The following is a 26,994-nucleotide window of genomic DNA, read 5'->3' as shown; positions in this document are numbered from 1 at the left end:
CTCTTGACTCAACTCAGCTTTAAGTTGTGGAGTTGAGACATACTTGGGTTAGTGCCCTGAGTCTTGACACCTTACTAGCTGTGTGATCTTGGGCAATTTTCCTAGAGACATTAAATAATGTAACATATATAAAATGTCCACTACAGGGCTAAGAAAAAAAGGTAGCTATTTTTAGTTCAATAGACCCGAGGCAAATCCTCCTGTAAAGTCAATTTTATTCATTGACAAATATTTTGAAACACTTTTAACAATGGACATATTATGTAGTAGAACGCAGTGTTCACATAAATTTAAAGATGAAATCCTAGACGTGAATGAAATTTGTGAGTTCTTTTTTCTGGGGACTGCTCCCAGCCATGCTGCTGGACCTCTTGAAGAACATAAATTCTCTCTCCTCTACTCTTTTACAATGGGTTCCTCATGTGAACCACAGAACAGAGAAAAGGATTAGAGTGACTGTTTTCTCCATTCTCATCAAGAGTGTAAACAACTAGCACCATTCCAGATGCACTGGAGAGAAGCTAAGGCATTATATACAACGGATGCCTAATGGCATTAGGGCTTAATGCTCTCATGGGAATCCAGTTGAGAAAAAATCCTCGATCATCAGTCGTCATTTAGTGGAAAATTAGTGGAGCACTGGGTGTTGAGAAACCACTAAATTAAGGAAGTGACATGGTCAAATCTGCATTTTTAGACAAATCATTCTAACAGAAGTAGGAAGCTGTATTGGGACAGAAAACTGAAGGTAAGAAGACCAGTTGGGAAACTCTTCCCAGGATGAGAAGGAGACAATAGAATGGAGAGGCCCACCACAGCCAGCAAATAAGAACTGAGAAACCACAGACAGGTTGTGAGGGTGAGTCCAATCCTTTAGCTATCCTATCTGTAGCTCTCCCCTGATTGTTCTGTACAGAGTGATAAAATGTATGCTTCTTTATTAAACATATCATGAGAGCTCCCTGGTTGCCTAGTGGTTAGGATTTGGTGCTGTCACTGCTGTGGCCTGGTTGCAATCCCTGATCAGGAAACTGAGATCTTGCCATTTATAAAAAATTTTTAAAAATAAAAGTACTATGAAAAGAACTAAATGCTAGTGCCAGTAATGAAGGGACAGTGAAGAAAACCAAGAAAGTAGTCATTCTTAGCTAGAAAAAGAAGTTTTGGACACATGAAAAGTGGAATGTCCTGTCTTTATAGAATCAGTAAAAGTTCTTTTTCAGTTATACTTTACTTTGATTAGAAAAATTATACACTATAGTGATATTTGCTAATTTGGGGGTTTGAGAAGGTCTTACCTTCAGGGATGTTACATAGGAGAGGAATTAAATTAGAACCACTGAGAAGATAAAAGTTATAGGAATGTAGATTTCAATTAAGTTAGTTCCTTTTAATTAGAGCTGTCCTGTATTAGAATGGGTTCTCTTCAGAGGTGATAAGTTCCCCAGTATCATCCCCTGGATATCAGCTATTAGGCATGCTGGGGGAGAGATTCCTAGACTGTAAGAAAATGATATGGAGAGGTCAGACTGGATGATTTATACAATGCCCTCTAAATCAAAGCTGACATATTCTCACTCTGGGCTTCAGTTTCTTCATTTGCAAAATAAAAGGACTAAGCCAAGATCTTTAAGAATTTCTAAAATTCTTGGATTTGCTGGACTTTGGCCACCTGATGTGAAGAACTGACTCATTTGAAAAGACCCTGACACTGGGAAAGATTGAGGCTGGAGGAGAAGGGGACAACAGAGGATGAGATGGTTGGATGGCATCACTGACTCAATAGACATGAGTTTGAGGAAACTTCGGGAGTTGGTGATGGACAGGGAGGCCTGGCGTGCTGCAGGCCATGGGGTCACAAAGAGTCGGACACAACTGACTGACTGAACTGCCATAACCTCTGCTTGGCCAACAGTCACTTGCATTTTGAACATAAGGCCAGGAGAGGTCTAGGTACTGTAAAGATAGATGGATCATGTCCATGAATCAAACTCTTCTATAGATCTAGAATGGTAAAAAGGACATTCCAGACAGTGCCCTGGGGTAAAGTTTATTACACTCTGGGAGCCTCCCAAGCCAATCTGGGGGTTGGCTACCCAAAAATGTAAAAATGTCTGGACCAGTGACAAACATCAGTCAGACTCAGCAGCAACCCCCATCTTCACCCCCAGCTATTTTCAGCTTAAGGGACTTGAGAATGAGTCAGAATAAATCAAAACCATCCCCTCCGAGCCATGGCTTGGAGTACACTGACCAGTTTGGACTGCCAGTACCATGATGGGATTCATGCTTTGAATTGGAAACTGGATGTGTTCTCTGAGGTCTCTTCACAACAGTAAGACTCGACAAGTTTGTGTATTTGAAGTTATCATGGGATATTTATATATCACATTTGGCCAGTCTTAAGGCAAAAGGAGACTCTGACATGTACCCTACACTCTGAACTCTCAACTCTGCTCCCGACAGCCTGCAGCAGGAGTGGGGTGAAGTAGGTGAGAGGGATGGATTTGGAAGTTGGAAGAAGGTAATAAAGGAAGACTGCATGTGAGGGGGAAGATGCACTCATCTGTACCCTACACTTTGAATTCCTATTAACAGCAGGACAAAAAACAGATGACTGCTCATTCTGGCAATGACATGTATTACTAGCTGTTTATTATAAATAAATAAGCAATGTTTCATTTAGAGCCATGGTCACTGATAACACCTGCAGATTTCTATGGTCACATCCCAAAGCAAGTATATCTGAGCTACAGCAATAACTATAACAACAGAAATGCTTCTCAAGGCAGTTCCTCTTTGAAACATACCCTCAAAATGCTGATCAGCAGTAGCATGGGATGAGAACATGTGGGGATATTGTATGTGTGGCAATTAGTACTTCTGCTTTTCACTTCAGCATTTCCCACTGTTCTATAGCTAACAGCACTTTGGATAGGGGCATATGAGAAGCGCCCTGCTTTGTACTAGTTTCCTCTTTCAGGAGATAAATTTCTTTATGATAAAGAATATGCATTCCACAGTGGTTCAAGAATCTCAACAGAAAAGTCAAACAATCACTTAATTTCAAAATAAAACACAACACTCAGGTTTACTGTAATCTAAGTTGGTCCATCAAAATATTTAAAGAAGTACAAATTTACTGTTGCATATAGCAGTTCCTCACTATCATGCAACAATTACAAGGAGAATTGTCTCTTTACAGACTTAGGCACCTACCCACTTCCTGTTGAAATACAGGGTGGGGCTGAAGCTACACATATAACCAGACTCTCTCCAAACACAAGAAATTACTGACAAACCAGTTTAGGTCACTAATGTTCAAAAAAGCTAGCAAGATAAATGGAACTCCACGAGTGGACAAAGAAAGTATCTGACTGGGAGAACCAAGAATAAAAGCTTACTTGTGATCTAAAACCAGGAGAAATTACCAATTTCATAAATGAATGACACCAGCTATGGACCTACCTTCAATAAATGTAAAGTTCCTTCTTGTCCTAATTTGGTTTTGGGAAAGGAGTCCAGGGGAACAGAACTTCTAAACTACAGTATCTTACTCCTTGAACATACTGCACATCTATCAAGGACCACTCACATCTGGCAATTTCATAACTTTCTATTATCTTTTAGGGGCAATACCACCTTTTTTCTTCTATTACTCTTCAGGCTCTATTCATAGCTTTGTTCTTAAAGCTAAAATCGGGGGCTAACTTCGACCTGCAAAACTGGTTTTTTCTAGTATCAACTATTCCATAGAAAACTGCCTTTTTTTGTTGGTTTTTGTTTTGGGGTTTGTTTGTTTTGTTTTGATTACTGCTGTATAGCTTTACAATGTTGTGTTAGCTTCTGCTGTACCGCAAAGTAAATCAGTTACACATATACATATATCCCCTCTTCCCTGGATTTCCTTAGGTCACCACAGAGCACTGAGTAGAATTCCCTGTGCTAACAGTTGGTTCTCATTAGTTTATCTATTTTATACATAGTAGTGTATATATGCCTATCCCAATCCATCCCCAATCCCACTTCCCCCTTGGTAGCCATATGTTTGTTCTCTGCATCTGTGCAATACCTGGAGAAAACCATAATTCAAGAAGATACAAGCACCCCCAATGTCCACTGCAGCACTATTTACAATAGCTAGCACATGGAAGCCACCTAAATGTCCATCAACAGAGGAATAGGGAAAGAAGATGCTGTAAATATATACAATGGACTATTATTACTCAGCCATAAAAAGGAATGAAATTGTGCCATTGGCAGAGATGTGGATGGACCTAGAGACCGACATACAGAGTGAAGTCAGAAAGAGAAAATCAAATATCATATATTAACACATACATGCAGAATCTAGAAAAATGGCAAATATGAACTTATTTGCAAAGGAGAAATAAAAAACTACTTTTCAAATGGCCAGAATTAAGCTCTTTTTTTAAGTAAGATCCATCTGGTTGTCCAAAAGAAAATACACTTAAAATTGTGCATTGGAAACCACTTAAAACTGTGAGTCGGGTTCTAGTTCTTAGTCTAACGATGACTAGCAATTGGAGAAAAACTTTCAATTCATCTTTCCAGTTCAGCTGTGAGCTGCACTAAAAAAAATGCTTGAGAGGTGCTATATGAAACTGAGATTTTGTTTACAAAATATTCCCAGCTCCAAAGAGATTTATTCACATAAAATATTTCCTGTATCTGCATCTTTGCCTAAGTTCCTAGTTATGAATCCATTTAAATTACACAGGGTCTGCATGGTTATCACTGATAACTCTAAAACAGACACAAAGTTCATTTTACTCTCCCAGTCTTAATTCCAATTTCTAGCAAAACTTAATTCATCAAAATGGAATGGTCTGAAATACTCCAAACTATCCATCTAAAAGGTCTTACTTTCGATCCAGCAATTACACTCCTGGATATTTACCCAAAGAAAACAAAAACACTAACTTGAAAAGATACCTGCACCTCTATGTTCACTGCAGCATTATTTACAATAGCCAAGACATGGAAGCAACCCAAGTGCCAATCAATAGATGACTAGATAAAGAAGACACGGTATATACACATACACATATACACACTGGAATATTACTCATCCATAAAAAAGGAATGAAAACCTTTGGGACTGATATATACACACTACTATATATCACATAGGAAACTAATAAGAACCTACTGTATAGCACAGGGAACTCTACTCAATACTTTGTAATAGTCTATACGGGAACAGAATTTAAAAAAGAGTAGATAGGGACCTCCCTGGTAGTCCAGTGGCTAAGACTCAGGCTCCCAATGCAGTAGGCACCCGATCAATCCCTGGTCAGGGACCTAGATCCCACGTGGTGCAACTAAGGGTTCGCATATCGCAACCACAAGATCTCGCATGTCGCAACTACAGATCAAACACACCATGTACCTCAACTAAGACCCAATGCAGCCAAATAAACAAACATTTTTAAAAATTAAAATAAAAAAATAGAGTGGATATATATATGTGTAACTGATTCACTGTGCTGTATAGCAGAAACTAAAACAACACTGTAAATCAACTACAATAAAATTACTCCCCCCCACCAAAAAGAATGAAATCTTGCCATCTGCAACAACATGGATGGACCTAGAGGGTATTATGCTAAGTGCAATGTCAGACAGAGAAAGACAAATACTGTATGATTTCACTTATATATGGAATCTAAAAAAGAAATGAACAAACATAACAGAAATGGGTTCCCTGGTGGCCTAGCGGTTAGGATCTGGTGCTTCCAGAGCTGCCGTGCATGTGTGTGCGTGTGTGCTCACTCAGTCACGTCTGTTTGCAATCCCACTGACTGGAATCCGCCAGACTCCTCTGTCCATGGAATTTTCCAGGCAAGAACGCTGGAGGGGGTTGCCATTTCCTACTCCAGGGGATCTTCCCAACCCAGCAATAGAACTCAAGTCTTTAGAGTCTTCTGCACTGGCAGGTGGATTCTTCACCACTGGGCCACCTGGGAAAACTGGGATTCAACTGCTAGTTGAGGAACTGAGATCCCTTAAGCTGCAAACTGTATGGCAGCGCCATAAAAAAAAAAAAAAAAAACAGAAACAGAATTATGATACAGAGAACAAAACAGGTGGTTGCCAGAGGACAGGGGGAAAGAAAGAAATAGGTGAAGGAGATTAAGATGTATAAACTTCCAGTTTCAAAATAAACAAGTCAGGGATATGAAATGTACAGTATGGGAAATACAGTCAGTAACTATGATATGTATTTGTATTGTAACATATCTTAACCAGACTTATCCTGGTCATCAGTTTGAAATGTTTCAAAACACCAAATCATATACTGTATAATAGGAACTAACACAGAGTTGCAGGTCAATTATACTTCAAAAATAAACTCATAGAAGAAGAGATCAATTTTATAGCTATCAGAGGCAGAGGGAGGGGAATTGGATGAAGGCAGTCAAAAGGTATAACCTTCATTATAAGATAGATAAGTGATAGGGATATAATGTACAACATGATAAATATAATTAACACTGATGTATGTTATATACAAAAATTGTTAAGTGTAAATCCTAAGAGTTTTTAACAAACACACAAATTTTTTTTCTATTTCTTTAGTTCTGTTATCTATATGAAATGATGGATGTAAGTAAAATCATTACACTGCATACCTTAAACATATACAGTGCTGTATGTCAATTATATCTCAATAAAACTGGAAAAAATAAATGGGGGCTTACTTTTACTCTGACTGCATGCATGCTAAGTTGCTTCAGTCATGTTTGACTCTGTGACCCCATGGACTGTAGCCCACTAGGCTCCTCTGTCCACGGAATTCTCCAGGCAAGAACAATGGAGTGGGTTGCCATGCCCTTCTCCAGGGGATCTTTCCGACCCAGGGATTGAACCCACATCTCTCTGTATCCTGCATTGGCAGGCGGGTTCTTTACCACTGACACCACTATGAATAAGTGAGGAAACCTTATTCCTATCATTCGTGGGTACTCAAGTACCAGATTTCTTTCAGCTATCGTCATCAAATGAGCATTAAATTCACACAGGAGTTTAACATGAGAAACAACTCAACTGCTCTGGGACAAAAAAACCTCACAAAACAAAACCTCATGCTCGCTCCAGCAGCACATATACTAAAATTGGAATGATACAGAGAAGATTAGCATGGCCCCTGTGCAAGGATGACACGCAAATTCATGACGCGCTCCATATTTTTTAGGAATAAAACTACCATATGACCCAGCAACCCGACTCCTAAGTATATACCCTGAGGAAACCAAAAATGAAAGAGACACATGCATCCCATTGTTCACTGCAGCACTATTTACAATAGTTAGAACATAGAAGCAACCTGGATGCCCATCTACAGATGAACGGATAAAGAAGTTGTGGCACATATACACAATGGAATGTTACTCAGCCATAAAAAGGAATGTATCTGAGTCAGTTCTGACGAGGTGGATGAACCTAGAACCTATTATACAAAGTGAAGTCAGTCAGAAAGAGTCAGGAAGAGAAAGATAAATGTCATATTCTAACACATATATACGGAATCTAGAAGAATGGTACTGAAGAACTTATTTACATGGCAGCAATGAAGAAACAGATAATAGACTTATGGACATGGGGAGAGGGGAGGAGAGGGTGAGGTGTATGAAAAGAGTAACATGGAAACTTACATTGCCATATGTAAAATAGATAGCCAGTGGGAATTTGCTGTATGGCTCAGGGATCTCAAACAGGGACTCTGTATCAACCTAGAGGGGTGGAATGGGGAGGGAGATGGGGGGAGGTTCAAAAGGGAGGGGATATATGTATACCTATGGCTGATATGGACTTCCTTGGTGGCTCAGATGGTAACGCGTCTACCTACAATGCAGGAGATCCGGGTTCGACCCCTGGGCTGGGAAGATCCCCTGGAGATCCAGTATTCTTGCATGGAAAATCCCATGGATGGAGGGGCCTGGTAGGCTACAATCCATGGGGTCACAAAGACTCGGACATGACTGAGCAACTTCACTTTCACTTTCTTTCATGGCTGACTCATGTTGAGGTTTGACAGAAAACAACAAAATTCTGTAAAGCAATTATCCTTCAACAAAAAAATAGATTAAAAAAACCCAAAACCTCAACAAATCACTGCACAAGATTATTAGAAATGTGTCAATAACTCACACAAGCCCTAATAAAAGTATTCTCTTTTTTAAAAAGTTTTCTTTATTTACAGACAATGACAGAAATGAGTGAGCTCCGGTTGGTGGTGGCCAAAAAACTGAGATGAGGATAGATACAAAAGGCATTCCTCTCCAAGTACCTGGGCTTGAAAACCTGGGAGGAAGCCTAACCTGGACATGTGCTACATATGGGAACACAAAGTTGTTTTTTATCGGAGAATGTCTAGTTCCCAGTTTACTATCTCACCCAGGGATAGAGAAAATGGAGCTAGGCTGTAACCCTTCTTTCCTGGTTCTCTACTGCACTTCGTTAAGCTCCCTACAGATGAGACATTGGAGCACCCACTGGTGGATGAGATACTGAAGCAAGTTTGAAAATGAGGAAGGAGATAATCAGGATGGAACCATACATTAGGCACTGAGTAGGTCTCATTTCATCCTACTGGCTCTCTAGCCATGCATTTAATCTCTATGATGCTTCTCTTCATATTTCAAGCATCCCTCCTCTGTAGTAACTACTCCCTCTCTGGGATGAAAAGGCCAAAAAAGAAGCCAGTTCTATACAAATGAGAAAGGCCAGGGGGAAGAAAGGTTACATAGTAACAACAAAAAAGGAAATGCAGCAAAATGTTTTGCTGACAGCTCAAGGTGATACACACACACACTGTGGTCACCGAGTAGCCAGAGCAGTAGTCCTGGATGTGACTGCTAATACACCAACTTAAGCGAGGAGAGAGACCTAGCAATCTCAACTGCATCTGTACACCGGGGAGTGGAATTATGAAGCAAACTGCCATGAAATTTCATATCAACTATTCTGTTCTGCCAGCTGTAACAAGAATTCATTGCTGAAAAAGTGTCACACACTCATCTGTCACTAATGGCCAAGCTGCCAGCAACTAAGAGCAGCAAAGGGCAGCTGTACATCTTCCTCTCACAAGGTCTATCCACCACTCAAAACATGGGATTTATAAGGAAAAGTCCCTGAACAGCAGGAAAAGTAAGTGTCCATTTCTTTTCTTTCTATCCTCAGTTTACAAGGTTACCAAAGCCCTCAAAAGACCTAATAAGCAGTGATGTAGAGCAGCACGAGTATGGACATTAGAGAAGGAGGTATGGATTTCACCCCACTACTGACAAACTTCAGTTCTGGGACCTTGGCAAGCAGTACTCGCCCTGTCTGTTTCCTAACCTGTTAAAATCAGTAAAATGATCCTTAGTTTAAGGTTGTTGTGCAGAAAAATGAAATAGTGCACGTATCAAATATTTAACATAGTACCTGGCACAGAATAATTACAATAATAGTAGCAATGACTGTAGTATTAATAGTAGTCCCTGCAGCAGCAGTAGTAACAGAAATTCTAATTCTACATCTATCTAGCGCTTAGTTCTGGCATACAGTTAAATATGTGGTTCTCTTAACCAGTAAACAACTCTTTAAGTTTTGGGTTGCATTAATTGCTAACTTATTATAGCACCCTTATCAATCAATGAATATTTATCAAGTAGACACTGCTGCTGCTGCTGCTAAGTCGCTTCAGTCGTGTCCGACTCTGTGCGACCCCAGAGACGGCAGCCCTCCAGGCTCCCCCGTCCCTGGGATTCTCCAGGCAAGAACACTGGAGTGGGTTGCCATTTCCTTCTCCAATGCATGAAAGTGAAAAGTGTCGCTCAGTCGTGTCCGACTCTTAGCGACCCCATGGACTGCAGCCTACCAGGCTCCTCCGTCCATGGGATTTTCCAGGCAAGAGTACTGGAGTGGGGTGCCATAGACACTAGATGATACAAATATAAAATTCTTCCCATGACCAAGAGCTTATAATTTGAGGAGACAGATAAAACACAGGTAAGTAACAACATAGTAAACAGAAGTTATCAAATGAATGATGTAGTCAATTATGACAAAAGAAAGGATGAAAAGATCACTTTCAACTGAGCAGAATTCCTGGAATAAAGACTGGAACTGGGCAGGATTTGGATTTAAAGAATAAAGAAGGGAAGTTTTCTAGGTCAGGGTAATATAAGTAGCAGACTTGAATTCTACTGTAAGTATTTATGGAAAAGTCACAACTCTAATGGGTTTTTACGGTATTTCATGAAATTTAAGATGCATGATTATTCCAGAGATGTTAAATATGGGGAAAATATACATCTCAGAATTAATGAAACATAATACTTCTTTTTCTATAATATGAGAGGGTGAACAAGATGATCTTTAAAAGTTCTTTCCAATTCTAAAATGATATGAAAAAAAAAGAAAAAAGAAAATGATATGATTTGGTAACTTAGACTTACAAGATAATATTCAAATTTTACCAAATCATCAACAGCATGAGAAGAAAGATAATAAAAAATGAGAGACTGAAACCAAATTCCACTATTTATTTGCAAGGCTAAAATGTTTACCTCCTAATTAATATGTTCATATCTTCTTTTACATGTGCTAAGTCGCTTCAGTCGTGTCCAACTCTTCGCAACCCAATGGACTGTAGCCTGCCAGGCTCCTCTGTCCATGGAATTCTCCAGGCAAGAATACTAGAGTGGGGTGCCATTTCCTTCTCCAGGGGATCGTCCCCACCTATGTATCAAACCGGCGTCTCAAGTCTCCTGCACGGGCAGGGCGGGTTTACCACAAGTGCTACCTGGGAAGCCCTTTCCTCTGTATATTTGAACATAATTATAACAGCTGTTTTAATATCTTTGGTAATTCTATCACCTCTATCATTTTTGAGTGTTTCTACGAACTGATTTTTCCCCTAATTATAGGCCACATTTTCCTGGTAACTTTTGACCAGACGTTGGACGTTGTGATTTTATGATGTTGAGTACCTAACATTGTTGTCTTGGTTTCAAAAGTGTGAGGCTTTGTTCTGGTTGGCAGTTAAGTGACTTCTGGTTCAATTTGGTACACCTGAGGTTTCTTTTTAAGCTTTGTTAGGGTGGATCTTGAGCAGCTTTTACTCTCTTGGCTCTTTAGCCCCCATACAGACGTGGCCCTTCAGTGATCTCTACTGTATACTCTCTACTGGATCTCTGCTGGAGAGTGAGCAACATGGGCTCTCTACTCAGGCTGATAGGAGTTAGTACACCTCCCTGCACTGGGAATCAGTTAGCTCATAAGTTCCTGGTCACTCTTTTCCAACCTCCTGTAATCTGACCCCAGGCAAAGAAGATTTCTAGAACAGTATTCTTCCTTTTTTCCAGAACTGCACCCCACAGCTTCCAGTTGCCTGACTCCCTTGAACTATTAACGCAATTTGTCTCAGTTCAGTAAGACGAATCTGCTCTGCTTGGGATTCCCCACCGCCCTGCCCCGCCTTGCTCCATGATTAGAATCTAGACAGAAAATCGGGGTAATCACGGGGCTCACGTCCTTATTTCCCTTCTCCCAGCGATGAAAGCCACAAGCTTCCTATGTAAGTCAGGATTGATTTCCCCTCTGGTTTTGTAAGGTCCCCAATCATAAAGAGGTATTAACTTCAATTTATCTTCAATAAGTATATGCCATAGAAAACTTTTAAAAGGAAGAACAGGTATCCCAAAATCAAATAAGAAAACACTGCAAAAAGGTAGGATATCACCACTATACGCCTATAACATATTTGAATAACATTTTTCTGAATAATCATAATTAATAATGGCAGGAAATTTTCCCTTTTTCTTTTTTTAAAGTTGGTACTCATATAGGTATTTATCACATTAAAAAAAAAAAAAATCAATACAGCTTGATGAATCCAGAGGCAAGTTCAGTCAAGAGACAAGGATTCCCTGAGCCACTAGTTATATATGACTTTGGGCTGGTTAATCTCTCCAAGCCTCATCTGTAAAATAGGGAAAATAAAACCTATCTCATAGGATGGTTTTCAGGATAAAAGGAGGTAACATACGTAAGCCTTCTAGAGGGGTATCTAGCACCTAGTAGGTACTCAACAACTAGCTCTCATTATTGCTAATTCAAAGGAGCACTGAGTTTGTTGGACTTACCTCCTAGTGGTAATACAATAATTTAAAGAGCGCAGGTCAAATTAAACAGCACTGGGCATTACACACAGAGTTCTCCTAATTGGTTCTCTTTTCTTTGGTCTCAGAAGAAACCAAGCAGTAGGTAGGCCTCTTAACTTCTGCAACGGGTTCTCTGGGAGTCTGAAGACAGGAGCTGAGAACGAAATGGATGGCCTCAAAATTCCACCAAATGCAAAACTTATTTTTGAAGTGGAATTAGTGGATACTGACTAAAATAATAAAGACATCAACAATAAAACATGGCCGTGAAGAAACTTACGTATCTAATTAGAGCTGGTTACTATTGTTAAGTGAAGAGTCAGCTGGAAAATTCAAGTTAGAACTTGTTTACTTGATCCCTCAACTTTTAAGAAATGCAATCCATTATAAATCTTTGAATTTTAAAATATTTTACTACAGCTGTGTAAAATATCACTTGAAGAGAACTGATTTGCCTTTTACCTCTTGTAGTAAACTAAAAGGTTCAATAAAAATGTATCCAATGTCAGAAAAAGAAAGAAATGGATGGCCTCTGCTTACGTTATACCAATTTTAAGGATTAAACAAAGGGTATCAGTCTATCAGTCTTTCAAATCATAGTCAAGAGTCAATTCAATATTTTCACTTTATGTATTTTGAAAGCAGTCTCAAAGGTACTACTATCTGGATTGTGCCATTTCTTAAAAAAAAAAAAAAATTCCTTCATCGTAAAGGCCCAAGGCAGACATCACCATTTCTAAGAAGCCCTCCTCAACTCTTCTGGTCTGAAGCCATTTCTCCCTCTCCAAAGGTGCCAAAAAAGTATGCTGAACCTTTTACGGCAGTCACTACATTCTATATTGTAGCACAGCTTTTTGGAGTGTACAATTCTTTGAATACAGGAACTGAAAAACAAAAGATCTTTAAACTTAACAGAAACAGTAGTAACAGCAGCAGCTATTGGAATCTGCTGTAGTAAAGGTGGGATTTTTAAAAACTTCTTTGCATCCTATAGTGTCTGCCCAAAATGTGTCAAGTATTTATTCACATTTTCTTTAACAAATCTAATCTTCAAAACACTACTAAAAGGTAACTGGGAGCATTCTGATTTTACAGCTAAGAGAACTAAAACACCAAGAGCAGTTCTGTAACTTTCTCACAGTCACAGCTTTTAAACCCAGGTCCACCTGCATCCATGACACTATGCTGACTTCACAAAACACCCTAGCCAAGACTGTGCCCATATTTCTCATTTTCATACACAAGTGCCATCAAACCCCAGACTAGTTTCTTCCCCCTCAAAAAAAAAAAAAAAAAAAAGGAAAATATGCTAACATAAGAAAGCCTTCCTGACATATTTACCCTGGAACTGCAATGGTGTTAATGAGAATAACACACTGCTTTCTCCCTCTCTACACCCAGTTTTAGCCAGCTGCTCAGGGGCTTCACATCTTTCACTTTAAATAACAGAAACACTGGCTCATTTAAAGCGCCAGCCTCAGATACCATGTTCAGATGCTACTGCTTTTCAAACAAACGCCTGTTTTCAAAGAGCTAGGCATTTGGGGTTCTGTCACTTCTGATGGGTTACTTTTATTTATAGGGTCTCTGAAAATCACTTTAAGTTTCATTCTCTGGGCACTGTTGAAATCATCAAATCTTGTCATTAAGGACTTTCTAAAAGTGCCTAATCTGTCATCTTCTTTTACAATGAACCAAAACACATTCCCACGGGTAATTCCTAAAGTGTATACAGTAGTCCCCTTTCTCCAAGAGTCATACATTCCAAGCCCCCCAAGGATGCCTGAAAGTACCAAACCCTATATATAAACAAAATACTTTTTTCTTTCCTTGTTAAGTCAAGAACTTTCACCTTTTCACTTAAAGGAAGTACTTTTTGGCCTCTCTTTGCCTACTCTTGCACTTGAGGGTCATTAATAGGTAAAATAAGGATTATGTGAACACAAGCACTGCAACACCTGACAAGTGATCTAATAACCGAGATGGTGGCTAAGTGACCAACAGGCAGGTAACACACACAGTGTGGCTACGCTGGACAGAGACGATTCACGTTCAGGGCAAGACAGCGTAGGACGGCGTGAGACTTTGTTATGCTACTCAGAAAGGTGAGCAATTTAAAATTTATGAATTGCTTATTTCTGGAATTTTTCATTTAATAATTTTGGACTACTGAAATTAGTTATTATTTAATAATTTTGGTAACTGAAACCGAGGAAACTGAAACTTCAGATAATGGGTGATGACTGTATGTATGTTTTAAAATAATACTCTTCTGAGCCTTTTTCTAAAAAGCACAATTGTTCTTCCTTTTTAGCCCAAGTAAAGATAATTATATATCAGAAGTGAGTCCCCCCCCAATCTCTTTCTGCATATGGGGAATGCTGAAAAGATAAGTCTTTTTTAATTATTAAATGTAAATAGCTCATTAAATATAACCCAATCACTTTAATTGTAAAAAGGAAGTAATTACAATATGTACATGTATTCTTGCCTAGTAGATTTAATATCTTAAATTAATCTTTTCAGCATTAATATTTTAAATTAACCTTTGATATCACAAAAATTCAAGAGACTGATGTCTACTTTAAATATATACATATAAAGCTGTACCTTATGGATCTTTGTTGTGCTTTCACCCACAAACAATTTTTGTGGGAACAGCCCTATCCCCATAAAGAAGGGTAATTAAATAACACCTGCCCTAACTGAAATGGTATTTCTTGTCTGCTGTAATTCATGTTAAAGGGTCTGTTTTAAATTCTAATGCTTTTGTGGGACAAAAAGCCAAGAGATGAATTCTGTGGCATTCCAATAATCACAACAGCTTTACTTAGCAAGACAATTTCAAGCCAAAATTAGGAGCATGTCTCTGGTATAGTAGCCTAAATTTTCCACTACCTCATTTCTATTCTGTTACTATCAATTACAGTTCCCTGAGACTACCCTCGAGCATTCTTCTCTTGCTAGCCCCTTCTGGTCTAGCCCCTCAAGTTTGCTGTTACAACATTTTCCCTTAGCAGCCATTTGGCTCTTTGATTTTTACTCTTTCTTGGTGACCAAGAGTAAGTAAATTGCATAGCTAAATCTATGAACTGCTTTGAAAATGGGCTCTGCCACGGTCTGTGCACAGAAGAACTTCTATTAAAACGGAGAGTAAAGGCCTATACAGATAAGAAATTACGAAGACTGAGTTTTGTTTTTCTACCCCCCACCAAAATCTATCAATGAGTGTTGTTTTAAAATATGAGCATGTGTTTAGAAAAATTAAAACTGTGTTTACATTAACATGGAACTTTTCCAAACTTTAGAAATATCAAGAACTGAATGAATATATATGTTGTAGCAGTAACAACTGCAGCCATGTTTGTATAGCACTTCCCCTCCAAAGGAGAAAAGTTCTATTTAAAGTACAAAGAGGAACTTCTCTGGCAGTCCACTGGTTAAGAATTTGTGCTTGCACTGCAGGGGGCACAGGTTCAATCCCTGGTCAAGGAACTAAGATCCTACGAGTCACTCAGTGTGGCCACACACACAAAAGAAACTGCAAAGAAGCATCATGAGTTTTCAGCAACTCTCCAGGATTTCACTGAAATAAATTTCACGGCTCAGACTCCAGTATTAATGAGCCAAAGGTGCATCTGTGTCTCACTGTTATGACTTATCAAAACAAATAATGAAATAGATAAGCCTGCTGCTGCTGCTGCTGCTGCTGCTAAGTCGCCTCAGTCGTGTCCAACTCTGTGCGACCCCAGAGACGGCAGCCCACCCGTCCCTGTGATTCTCCAGGCAAGAACACTGGAGTGGGTTGCCATTTCCTTCTCCAATGCATGAAAGTGAAGTCGCGCAGTCATGTCCGACTCTTAGCGACCCCATGGACTGCAGCCTACCAGGCTCCTCCGTCCATGGGATTTTCCAGGCAGGAGTACTGGAGTGGGGTGCCATTGCCTTCTCCAATAGATAAGCCTAACTATGACTAACTCCTTTCGCCATTCAGACTGTAGCCATACTGGAGCGGTTCCTGACCACATAATACATAAGGCTGGCTTCTGCTGTCATCCTGGCTAACCTGGAAGGCTATTTTATGGTCCAAAAGGATAGTGACAAGGGAGTCACTGTGAGTTCCTCATTTCAAACACTGTAATGAATTCTGAACAGTTACCAAAGGTTAGCAGAAGGAATGGAGTCTGATATCTGATGATGATCACAGGACTCCAGAAGGACAGTGCCATTAAAAGACAACAAGAAGTAATTTCACAAGTAAAAGGTGTACTGGCAGCTAAAACTGAGCCCCTTTCAAGATTTAAATGATTCAAGTCTCATCTTAGTAACACTGGTATTTTTGTACAAAATATATCTTATTAGGCCAGCCCTTGAAAGTTAAAAGGTGTCTTTAAATGCCTGCTGACCTAAAATTGCCATGTTCCATGTTTAAAGGGATTGATTTTCTGGAAAAGGACAATAAGATGCCAAATTCTGTTCAATGGAGATCAGAATACTATTTGGTGAACCTATTCTGCACCTGTGGAAGCAAAAGAATAAGACTGGCTCACACACCCCAGAGGGAGGGTAGTATTTATGTGGGCTCTCCCTATGACCTCTTTGGCAGCAATGTAAGAAAGCCCTTTTTTGAGGCTAAGGGGCGGGTCCAGGACTTTGAACTACCCATTCAAGCAGGGTTACCATTCCCCTCCTCCGTAATTAAGTTCCCTTTCCCACTCTCCATGCATGCATGAATTGTAGTGACATTGACACGGGGGTCTGACATTAGTCTTTGAAGGTCATTTAAATCCTCCTCCTTCCAAGCTGCCTTAAAAGCAATGCATCATCCTCTCCACAATGCCTGAGTATGGGGTTTGACTAGATGGTTCTCAATGTGGAGTGAACCTAAAGCATAAAAGGAAAGGGGGCTCCAAATTCATATGATACCTCCAAGGGGTATCATAAAAAGAACAAACCAAAGAAATAAAACATTAGCTGCTCAAGAGACAACACCAAGAGAAACACTAAATATCTAACACTACATGAATGAAAACATGTCTACTGATTAATTTAGGAAGGTAGAAAAGGTCATTCACAATATGGCCCCTTTCTTTGGCTCCAGTCTCATCTTCTGTCATATCTTCATATTTACATACCCTTCCCTGAAGTCCCACAGACCTTCTCATGGTTTCCCATCTCATCACGTTCTCTCTTGCCTCCATACTTTTGTTCAAGTCTAACCACCTACCACAACCCCCAACTTCTTGGTTCAGTTCAGTCGCTCAGTTGTGTCCGACTCTGCGACCCAGTGGACTGCAGCAAGCACGCCAGGCCTCCCTGTCCATCGCCAACTCCTGGAGTTCACCCAAACCCATGTCCATTGAGCCGGTGATGCCATCCAACCATCTCACCCTCTGTCGGCCCCTTCTCCTCCTGCTTCTAGGGTCTTCTCCCCAACATCTAGGGTTTTCCAAAACTGAGCTCAGGTATTTCGCTGGTGGTCCAGTGGCTAAGACCCTGCAATCCCTGCAGGGGACCAGGGTTCAATCCCTGATCAGAGAACTAGACCCTGCGTATCACAACTAAGACCCAGGGTAGCCAAATAAATTAATTAAATTAAAAAAACAAACAAACAAAAAAACCACACCCACTGAGCTAAAGTGAAACATTTTTTGACATGCCTTGACCCCAAAGGAGCTTGATGCCCCTCCCTCACACCCTCTTCAAAATTCCATAATACTCTGTGCATGCCCATCCTATCCCACTGCTTAAAAATGACTGATTTTCTTACCTGCTCTCCCACTAGACTAAATTGAGGTTAGTGATCAGTCATCTCTAATTCTAATGCCTACCACCATGCGAGACACAGAATGTTCAATAAAAATTTATCAAATGAATAAAGCTACAGTAAGTGGCTACTATGCTTTAGCCCTCAAAAAGGTGAGGTGGGGAGAGTGTCTCTGGACCTCCAGTCTTACAGCACTGCTTCCTGAGGGAAGAGAACCCAATCTGAACGGTCCAAGTTTAACCTCTATTTTAGATTAAGAGTCCTGGTAGCACACCAGATCACAAGACAGAATCTCCATACACTTTCCAAACCCTAGAAAATATCAATGGTCTAATCTGGTACAGAGTGAGACATTAAAAATTAAAACCCAGGGCAAAAATTAACTAAAAAACAAAAGGCTACCCTGACCAATATGATCAATCTGCCACCTCCTTTTTATTCACTCACCTCAAAGTTCTTACTTCTTAAAGTAGAGAGAGATGAATGATAAGAGTCATCAGCCAAAGAAGATAAATTTCCAAAAAGGCTAGGGAAGGTCAGAATAGGGTAAGTCATGAAAATCAGCACATGTCCACAGCTTGAAAGAAATCCAGGCTGTTATTAAAATCCCCGGGCACTTAGCCTAAAACGTTAATAAGCCTCTGAAACTTTCCTTTCCCTCCCAATCAGCTTCTGGCTCTCCTTCCCTCGATATTTCTTCCCCATCATCTACTCACCCAGCAGCCTGCCCCTTGTCTTTCTTTTCCTTCCTACCTTCACAAACACTGATAGAGATGAGCAGAATGTGGCAAACAAATGACAACTAACTACATGTGGGGCATCAGTATAAAGGACATCCAATTACTCATTTGTTTGTTCTTCCTTCACTCATTCAACGGACCTTACATACCAGACAGTGTGCACACAGTGGGGAAATAATTCAACACTGCCCTGTCCTCATGAAGCTTGACCGCTCCTGAAGGAGACAAATTAAAAAGGGGGACAATAATATAAAGTGATGAATGTGACCACAAATGTTAAAATTCAAGGGTTATGGAGGCATCCAGCTCACACTGGGGGTGAAGGGGTCATAAGAGTGTCTTAAAAGATGAAAAGGGTTAGTTAAGAGAAGTTTCAGGGGAAGGAAGCAATGTGTGCAGAGGCAAACAGTGTTCCAGGAACAGCAAACAGCTTAGTGTGGCTGAAGTGCAGGAGGTCACGAGTGATGAGGCTAATCAGACAGACAGAGGCCCAGGTACAGAGAGCCTTGTGTGCATACTATAGCACTTGGGAGTGTGTTGATGGCTACTTCGAACTACTTAAGATTGAGGCCAGGGAGTGACATGATCGGATTTGCATTTAGAAAGCTCTCTCGGGCAGCAGAGAGAATGTATTACATGAAGGGGAGAAAGACTGAGGCAGTAATCCAAGTGGAAGCACTTCTAATTGATTGATAGAATCTACATAATGGGAAAGTTGCAACGTAAGATGACAGAAATTGCTCTATATTGAGTTTGAGACCAAGTTGTCACTGATAAGCTTTCTCTTTTGAACAATTAAATTACCTAATCTCTCTCAGTTTTTACATTCTGAAAAATGCATTTGTGTGTTCTAGGGGGAACACTAGACTATCACCTATCATCAACCTTTTCTTAATGCTTTAAAATTTATAGTATAAAATTTTTAATATATGTATAGTGAGATAGCAAGTATCAGTGTAAGTGTACCTACCACCTAGTTTAAGAAGAATATTACCATTAGTTTTAAAGTCCCCTGCATGTCTCTCCCCAAACCCACCTTCTTCTCTTTTCACCATGAGGTAACACTATCCCAAATAGTGATAACTTTATCACATCTGTATCTCTAAACATTTTTAGTTTCACATGTTTCTTCACATGAATCTTATCATAATATATATTCGTCTGCAACTTTTCACTCTACAATTTGTTGAGATTCATTTATGTTGCTACAGTTGCAATTTAATCATTTCCATGGTTACACGGTGCTCTACTGTATGGCCACACTGAGATTTATTTATACAATCTGGAGTTGATGGATACTGGGATTTTTTCCCAGTTTGGATTTTTTGTTTATTTTGCTAATGCCAATAGTGTTGCTACGGACATTTTTGTACACATCTCCCACTGCACACGTGCAAGAGGTCTTCAGGGTAGATACCCAGGAGAAAAACTGCTGCGTACAGGTATGCACATCTTCAATCATGAGATAATGCCAAATTGTTTTGCAAAATAGTTGTACGCATTTACACCACTATTTGCTGGGTTCTGGTTGCTTCATACCTTTGCTGACATTTTTTGCCAAACTTTAATTTTTGCCAATCTGATAGACACAAAACAGTACATCACTGTAGTTCTAACATGCATTTTCCTGATTGCTCATAAGGCTGAGCATTCTCAATGCTTTTTGTAGAAAGGAGCTACTTTTTATTTTCAGAAACCTTCTCTGAAAGCCTTGAATGGCTGGAAGTCCTTCAGAAAGCTGCCTCCCAATAACTAACAAGATGAAAACTGGTCTTTCTTAGCGCTAAGCTAAAACTGTATGACCAAATCTCAGCCATACTGACATCTGACACACAGGCAAATTTAAGATTTTTCATCTGACAACTGATGGTACGTTAGAGGATTTAGAAGGACTATGCTGCTGCTGCTGCTGCTGCTAAGTCGCTTCAGTCGTATCCGACTTTGTGCAACCCCATAGACGGCAGCCCACTGGCTCCCCCATCCCTGGGATTCTCCAGGGAAGAACACTGGAGTGGGTTGCCATTTCCTTCTCCAATGCATGAAAGTGAAAGTGAAGTCGCTGAGTCTTGTCCGACTCTTAGCAACCCCACGGACTGCGGCCCACCAGGCTCCTCAGTCCATGGGATTTTCCAGGCAAGAGTGCTGGAGTGGGGTGCCATTGCCTTCTCTGAGAAGGACTATACTGAGACAGAAAAATCAGAGGGGCAAATATTGCAATATTTAAGGCCTCTGACTATCTGATATCAACATACTTCTTCAGCTTCCTTTCTGGTCACACCTTTACAATGCTCTACACTTCTCCTGCCTGTGATTTCATAAAAGACATTTCCTGCTTCCTGGAATACCTACCTTTTTTAAGTTTGTTTTTTTTTTTCCCTCCCCCTACTTGTTGAAATTTTATTAATCCTTCCCTGCCCAGTTCAAATGCAATTGCTTCCGTGAAGCCATCCTCACCCTGTTCCCCAGAAATAATTAATCAAGCTCTCCACTGCTTCAATAGCACTCTATAATTCTTCTGTTAGAGTACCCACCCCATATTACAGTTGCAACAGGGATCAACTAGGAGCTTTCTAAGGGAAAGTACTATCTCTTAAATCCTCAGGGGCTGAGTAGCACTCTGTCAACCATCAATTCTTCATAAAACACTGGGTAAGCAGACAGAAAGATAAACAGAATCTGCTAAGAAAAATTCTCTAAGGAATTCCCTGGTGGTCCAGTGGTTAGGACTGTGCGCTTTCACTGTCTGGAGCCCAGATTCAATCTCCCTGGTCAGGGAACTAAAATTCTGAAAGCTGCACAGTGCGGCCAAAAAGAATATAGTTCTTGAAAAGAAAAAATCTCTCAACAATGAAAAGGTTCTTTCTTATTCTTGCTGATTATGGAGGAAAAAAAAAAATCAGAAAAAAGGCAAGGTAGGACAAAAGCACTGGGAACTAGTAAGAATTAACTGTGACAATTCAGACTCCTTAATGGAGCGCCGTGTCAGGTAGGCCAGGCAGTGAACATGTAAACTGTACAGTCACCTTTTTAATGGGGGACAAAAGCAGCGAAAAGTGAGATTTATAACTCAATCTAAAACCTCAGGTTGTATCTTTAAATTCATCTGGAAATTATTTGGGCCTGGTATTTTCTGCAGGAGAAGTTGTTTTCATTATAAATTCAATTCATTAAATAGTTAAAGGTTTTCAATTTTTTCTTAAGTCATCTTGATAAGCTTTCTTTTGAAGTTTGTCTATTTTATCTAAATTTTAAAATAAAATGACATAGTACTCTTTTTAACTTGATTAGCAAAAATGATTACTATAAAGAAAAAATATCTAGAAGACTGGACAGAATAAGGGCAGAGATAAGGATCCAAAACAAAGATTTGAGATTTCACAATACTGCAACGTGTTCATGTGTCTCTGCATTCCTAGAACACAGACTTCTTTTGGACAGGGATCATGTCTACCAGTCTTTTGTACATAATGTGTTCTAAAAAGTATTTCCTGATTTCCTACATCAAATAAAAAATACAAAATTGATAGTTCAAGTCAACAGGTATTTTCTTATTTTAAGAGTTGATTTTGATTAATATATGGTTGACCTGAGTAATATTTGTAGTTGTCTTTAAAATAAAAACCTTTTTTTCAATCAAGTAAAAACTGGTTTCAAAGGTTACTCTCACTCATTAACTTAGATCTTAAAAAAAAAAAAATCCATTTAAATACGGGAATTCATTGAATTTAAAGGGGGAAAAACCCAGCAGGAACTGATTTGAGCTATAAAATACAGCTTTGAATGAAAAAATACACATTACTTTAAAAAAATAAAAATGCAGTTATTATTAAGACTATTGTTACTATAAAATCACACTTCATGACTTAAGAAAAGTCAGTTTACTGGTTTAAAAAAAAGCATGGTAGTCATTCGTTTTATTCACTTCTTCCTCAAACCTTAGAACACAGTAACTAACTGGAAGGAAAACTATCTGATTTAAATTTCAGGGTCCCTACCCTGTCCCACCCTCTCCTGCTCCAGCAGATGTGTACTTGGTTAAATGCATTTTGTATGAGAAAGGAGAAGCAAAGAGATGGTTTGAACTTTAAAAATCCAGAGCAGATTATATTAGAATAATTTTGAAAGCTTGTTTAGAGACTCATGAAATAATACTAGTCTTCTATTAGTGAAGGTCAACCTTTTTAATTGGACATAGTCCAGGACACTACCTGGGCAACAAATCAGTGAGACAGTACAGACACCTCTGATTCTAAACTGGTATAATCCTTTTTTAACAAGCATTATCACAGCCTCCAGTATTATACAATAAGATTTCCCAAATATCTATGAGAAGTTGACAGTGGTAATACTTCTCTACCTATCTCATAATACCAATGTATTTTACCAGCTCTTCTCCTTATAGAAATCACATTAACAGAGATGTTTAGAGAAATTCCCTGGCTGTCCAGTGGTTAGCACCCCACGCTCTCTGCCCAAGGCCCAGGTTCCAACCCTGGTTGAGGAACAAAGATCTCACAAGCTGCTCAGCACAAGGCCAAAAAAAAAAAAAGAGATGTTTGAGGATTTATGGTTTTAAATGTCAGTAGTTTTAAAAACTAGACAAGTGTTAAACAAAAATTTTTGTTGATATTTTTCAGGCTTGGTGAAAATGGAATTTGACAAAGATTATTTTCCAAGTGGTGTGGAAGGAAGCAGAGAATTAGCAAAATCGAGAAGAGAAAAAATGAGAACACATCAGGTGAAAGCCTGAGGTTTGTTGGCAGGAGAAAAAAGTATGGTACTCTGTAAACAAGAATCCATGGTAAACAAAATTTAATTAAAGTGAAGCAATTATCATGTCTTGTCACATTTGTTAAAACTAAACTCTGCCAACAGGTATCCTGTTTTAGGGTGTCCATCAACTTGATTTCCATCAGTTGTCCCAGAGAAATTATTAATAGTGTTCCCTCTTACTCTTAAAAGTGAACTGGTTTAAAAAATACCAAATCACCATGTTGTACACCTGAAACTAACATAATATTGTAAATCAACTATCAGTCAAGTCAGTTCAGTCGCTAAGTCGTGTCCGACTCTTTGCGACCCCATGAATCGCAGCACACCAGGCCTCCCTGTCCATCACCAACTCCCAGGGTTCACTCAAACTCACATCCATCGAGTTGGTGATGCCATCCAGCCATCTCATCCTCTGTCGTCCCCTTCTCCTCCTGCCCCCAATCCCTCCCAGCATCAGAGTCTTTTCCAATGAGTCAACTCTTCGCATGAAGTGGCCAAAGTACTGGAGTTTCAGCTTCAGCATCATTCCCTCCAAAGAAATCCCAGGGCTGATCTCCTTCAGAATGGACTGGTTGGATCTCCTTGCAGTCCAAGGGACTCTCAAGCGTCCTCTCCAACACCACAGTTCAAAAGCATCAATTCTTTGGCATTCAGCCTTCTTCACAGTCCAACTCTCACATCCATACATGACCACTGGAAAAACCATAGCCTTGACTAGACGGACCTTTGTTGGCAAAGTAATGTCTCTGCTTTTGAATATGCTATCTAGGTTGGTCATAACTTTCCTTCCAAGGAGTAAGCGTCTTTGAATTTCATGGCTGCAGTCACCATCTGTAGTGATTTTGGAGCCCAGAAAAATAAAGTCTGACACTGTTTCCACTGTTTCCCCATCTACTTCCCATGAAGGGATGGGACCAGATGCCATGATCTTAGTTTTCTGAATGTTGAGCTTTAAGCCAACTTTTGCACTCTCCTCTTTCACTTTCATCAAGAGGCTTAAAGGGTGGTGTCATCCGCATATCTGAGGTTATTGATATTTCTCCCGGCAATCTTGATTCCAGCTTGTGCTTCTTCCATCCCAGCGTTTCTCATGATGTACTCTGCATAGAAGTTAAATTAGCAGGGTGACAACATACAGCCTTGACGTACTCCTTTTCCTATTTGGAACCAGGCTGTTCTTCCATGTCCAGTTCTAACTGTTGCTTCCTGACCTGCATACAGGTTTCTCAAGAGGCAGGTCAGGTGGTCTGGTATTCCCATCTCTTTCAGAATTTTCCACAGTCTATTGTGATCCACACAGTCAAAGGCTTTGGAATAGTCAATAAAGCAGAAATAGATGTTTTTCTGGAACTCTCTTGCTTTTTCGGTGATCCAGAGGATGTTGGCAATTTGATCTCTGGTTCCTCTGCCTTTTCTAAAACCAGCTTGAACATCTGGAAGTTCACGGTTCACGTATTGCTGAAGCCTGGCTTGGAGAATTTTGAGCATTACTTTACTAGCGTGTGAGACATAATGTGTAAATCAACTATACTTCACATAAAAAAGTTTTAAGCGAATCGGTTTACACAATCAATTATATGATCACCCTGCCCTTTAAGAACCAGGAGGTAGAGCTGCCTCAATGTTCAGGATCAAATCATAGTCCCAACTATTTAAAATCCAGTACGTATTTCCCTCATTTATCTCGCACCATGACCACAACAGCAACAGCAGAGGAACTAAGAACATGGACTCTAGAAGCAAATGGCCCGAGTTCAAATCTTAACCCTGCTACATAAACTCTAGCTATGTGACCTCAAGAAATTTTGCTGTTTTTTTATTTTGAAATAATTTCAAACTTGGAGAAAAATTGCAAGAATAGTACAAAGGACTCCTTTATGCCCGTCACCAAGGTTCACCAATTATGAACATTTTGCCATATTTACTTTTTTTATCTTCACCACACACACAATTTCATTACTAATTTTTAAACTATGTTGATAACAGGTTGTAGATAGACATGGTGCCTCTACGTCTAAATACTTCAGAAAGTCAACTCCTAAGAACATACTACAGTCCAATTATCACATTAGAAAATTTAACAATAACAATACAGTATTATTATGCAACATAAAGTCCATATCTAAATTTTACCAATTGTCCCAATAATGCTCTTTATGGAATTTTTTTCCTCAATCCAGGATTCTAATCCAGAATTGTGGCCAGGTTTCTTAATTTTTCCCTCATGGGATTACTGGGAGAAATAAAGGAGTAAACATACAGAATTTAGAACAGTTTTTGGCATTTAATACAGGTATTAGCTGCTTTTAGGGAGAGACAGACTCCATATAGGGCTTCCATGGTGGCTCAGATGGTAAAGAATCTGCCTGCAGTGCAGTGCAAGAGACCGGAGTTCGATCCCTGGGTGGGGAAGATCCCCTGCAAGAGGGCATGGCAACCCACTCCAGTATTCTTGCCTGGAGAATCCTATGGACAGAGGAGCAGGGCAGTGGGCCACAGTCCATGAGGTAACACACAGACTCCATACAAAGCACAATAATTGTTGGATAATGAAAATAACTCTTTAGACACTCTAGTTCTATTGTGGTGTTTTGGTTTTTTTTTTTTGGCAGGGGGAGGCATGCTGTTCAGCATGTGTGATCTTAGTTCCCCAACCAGGGAACGAATTCCTACTCTCTTCATTGGGAGCAGGGAATCTTAACCACTGGACCACCAAGGAAGTCCCTAGACACTATACTTCTTAAAGTCATTTTAATGAAAACCCTCTGTAAAATATGTTGTGCATATCCATTATTTCTTAAACAGAATACACAAAATATAATTCAACCTTTTCCTTAGTAACTCAGGGTCTTCACATAAGCAGGAGTACTGTGCTATAAAACCATGATGCTGTCAAAGGTTCTTGAGGTGTGAAGTGCTATATGCCTCTGTAGTGAAATGGCAATAAAGTTCTGGACAGACATCTTGAATCTCCTCCCTCTGCTGTCATGCTTTTGATCATTTGTATGTATCAGCGCATTCACTCTATATTATTCTAATAATGCTTATAGTCAAACAAGGCTTTTAGTTTAAAAGGCACTTTCATGTCATCTCTCATTAATTCAATATCTACTATGTCATTTGATTAATTAGCTGATTTGAATTTCACAAGAAGTCTGTGAGGTAAAAAGAACATGTATTACTACTTTCAATTTTAATTACCTCATTATAGATGAATAAATTAAGGCTCAGAGAGGTCAACACACTTACTCTGGGCCACAGAGCCAACAGGCAACACTGACAGCCTTCGCACACCTAGATCCTCTGCCCCTCAATACGAACACAGCTACCTCAGAGTGAGGCCCTAGGATGATAGACTTTTTAGGTAGGTGAACAAGCTTTTGGAAAGCTCTTTGACTTTCAAAAGTACTTTCAGCTTCCTTTCAAATGCAAGGAGTTGCATTCTGCTCTGCTGAAAATGCCAGATGTCTGACTTTCAGGTGCTCTTCCTCTGTATTTTCTCAAATATTTTTTCTAAAATTCTCTGAACTTGATGGCA

General features: G+C 39.6%; 1 protein-coding gene, 1 long non-coding RNA gene and 1 other non-coding gene across 5 annotated transcripts in view; 2 read left to right on the top strand and 1 right to left on the bottom strand.

Moving 5' to 3' along the window:
• The window catches only part of WASF2 (WASP family member 2), a 74,911-nt gene that overhangs the window by 22,899 nt on the left and 25,018 nt on the right, over positions 1-26,994 (bottom strand). Inside the window, exon 1 of one of the 3 annotated variants that reach the window (XM_044938077.1) lies at positions 12,159-12,182. The exons of the other annotated variants lie outside the window; for them this stretch is intronic. The gene's annotated coding sequence lies outside the window, so the exon portion shown is untranslated. Of the gene's footprint in view, positions 1-12,158; positions 12,183-26,994 lie in introns of those variants that run through there. 3 annotated transcript variants of the gene reach the window in all.
• Positions 743-10,680, top strand: LOC123332218. Its single transcript, XR_006549013.1, has 3 exons — positions 743-859; positions 9,004-9,174; positions 10,623-10,680. It is a non-coding gene; the product is annotated as an uncharacterized LOC123332218 (long non-coding RNA).
• On the top strand, positions 7,110-7,216 carry LOC112583167. Its single transcript, XR_003107510.1, has one exon. It is a non-coding gene; the product is annotated as a U6 spliceosomal RNA (small nuclear RNA).

This window comes from Bubalus bubalis, chromosome 2 (assembly GCF_019923935.1).
Source record: "Bubalus bubalis isolate 160015118507 breed Murrah chromosome 2, NDDB_SH_1, whole genome shotgun sequence".
In the NCBI taxonomy this organism is placed as follows: domain Eukaryota; kingdom Metazoa; phylum Chordata; class Mammalia; order Artiodactyla; family Bovidae; genus Bubalus; species Bubalus bubalis.
Note: the sequence above shows the minus strand (reverse complement) of the source record. Positions and strands in the feature narration are given on the sequence as shown.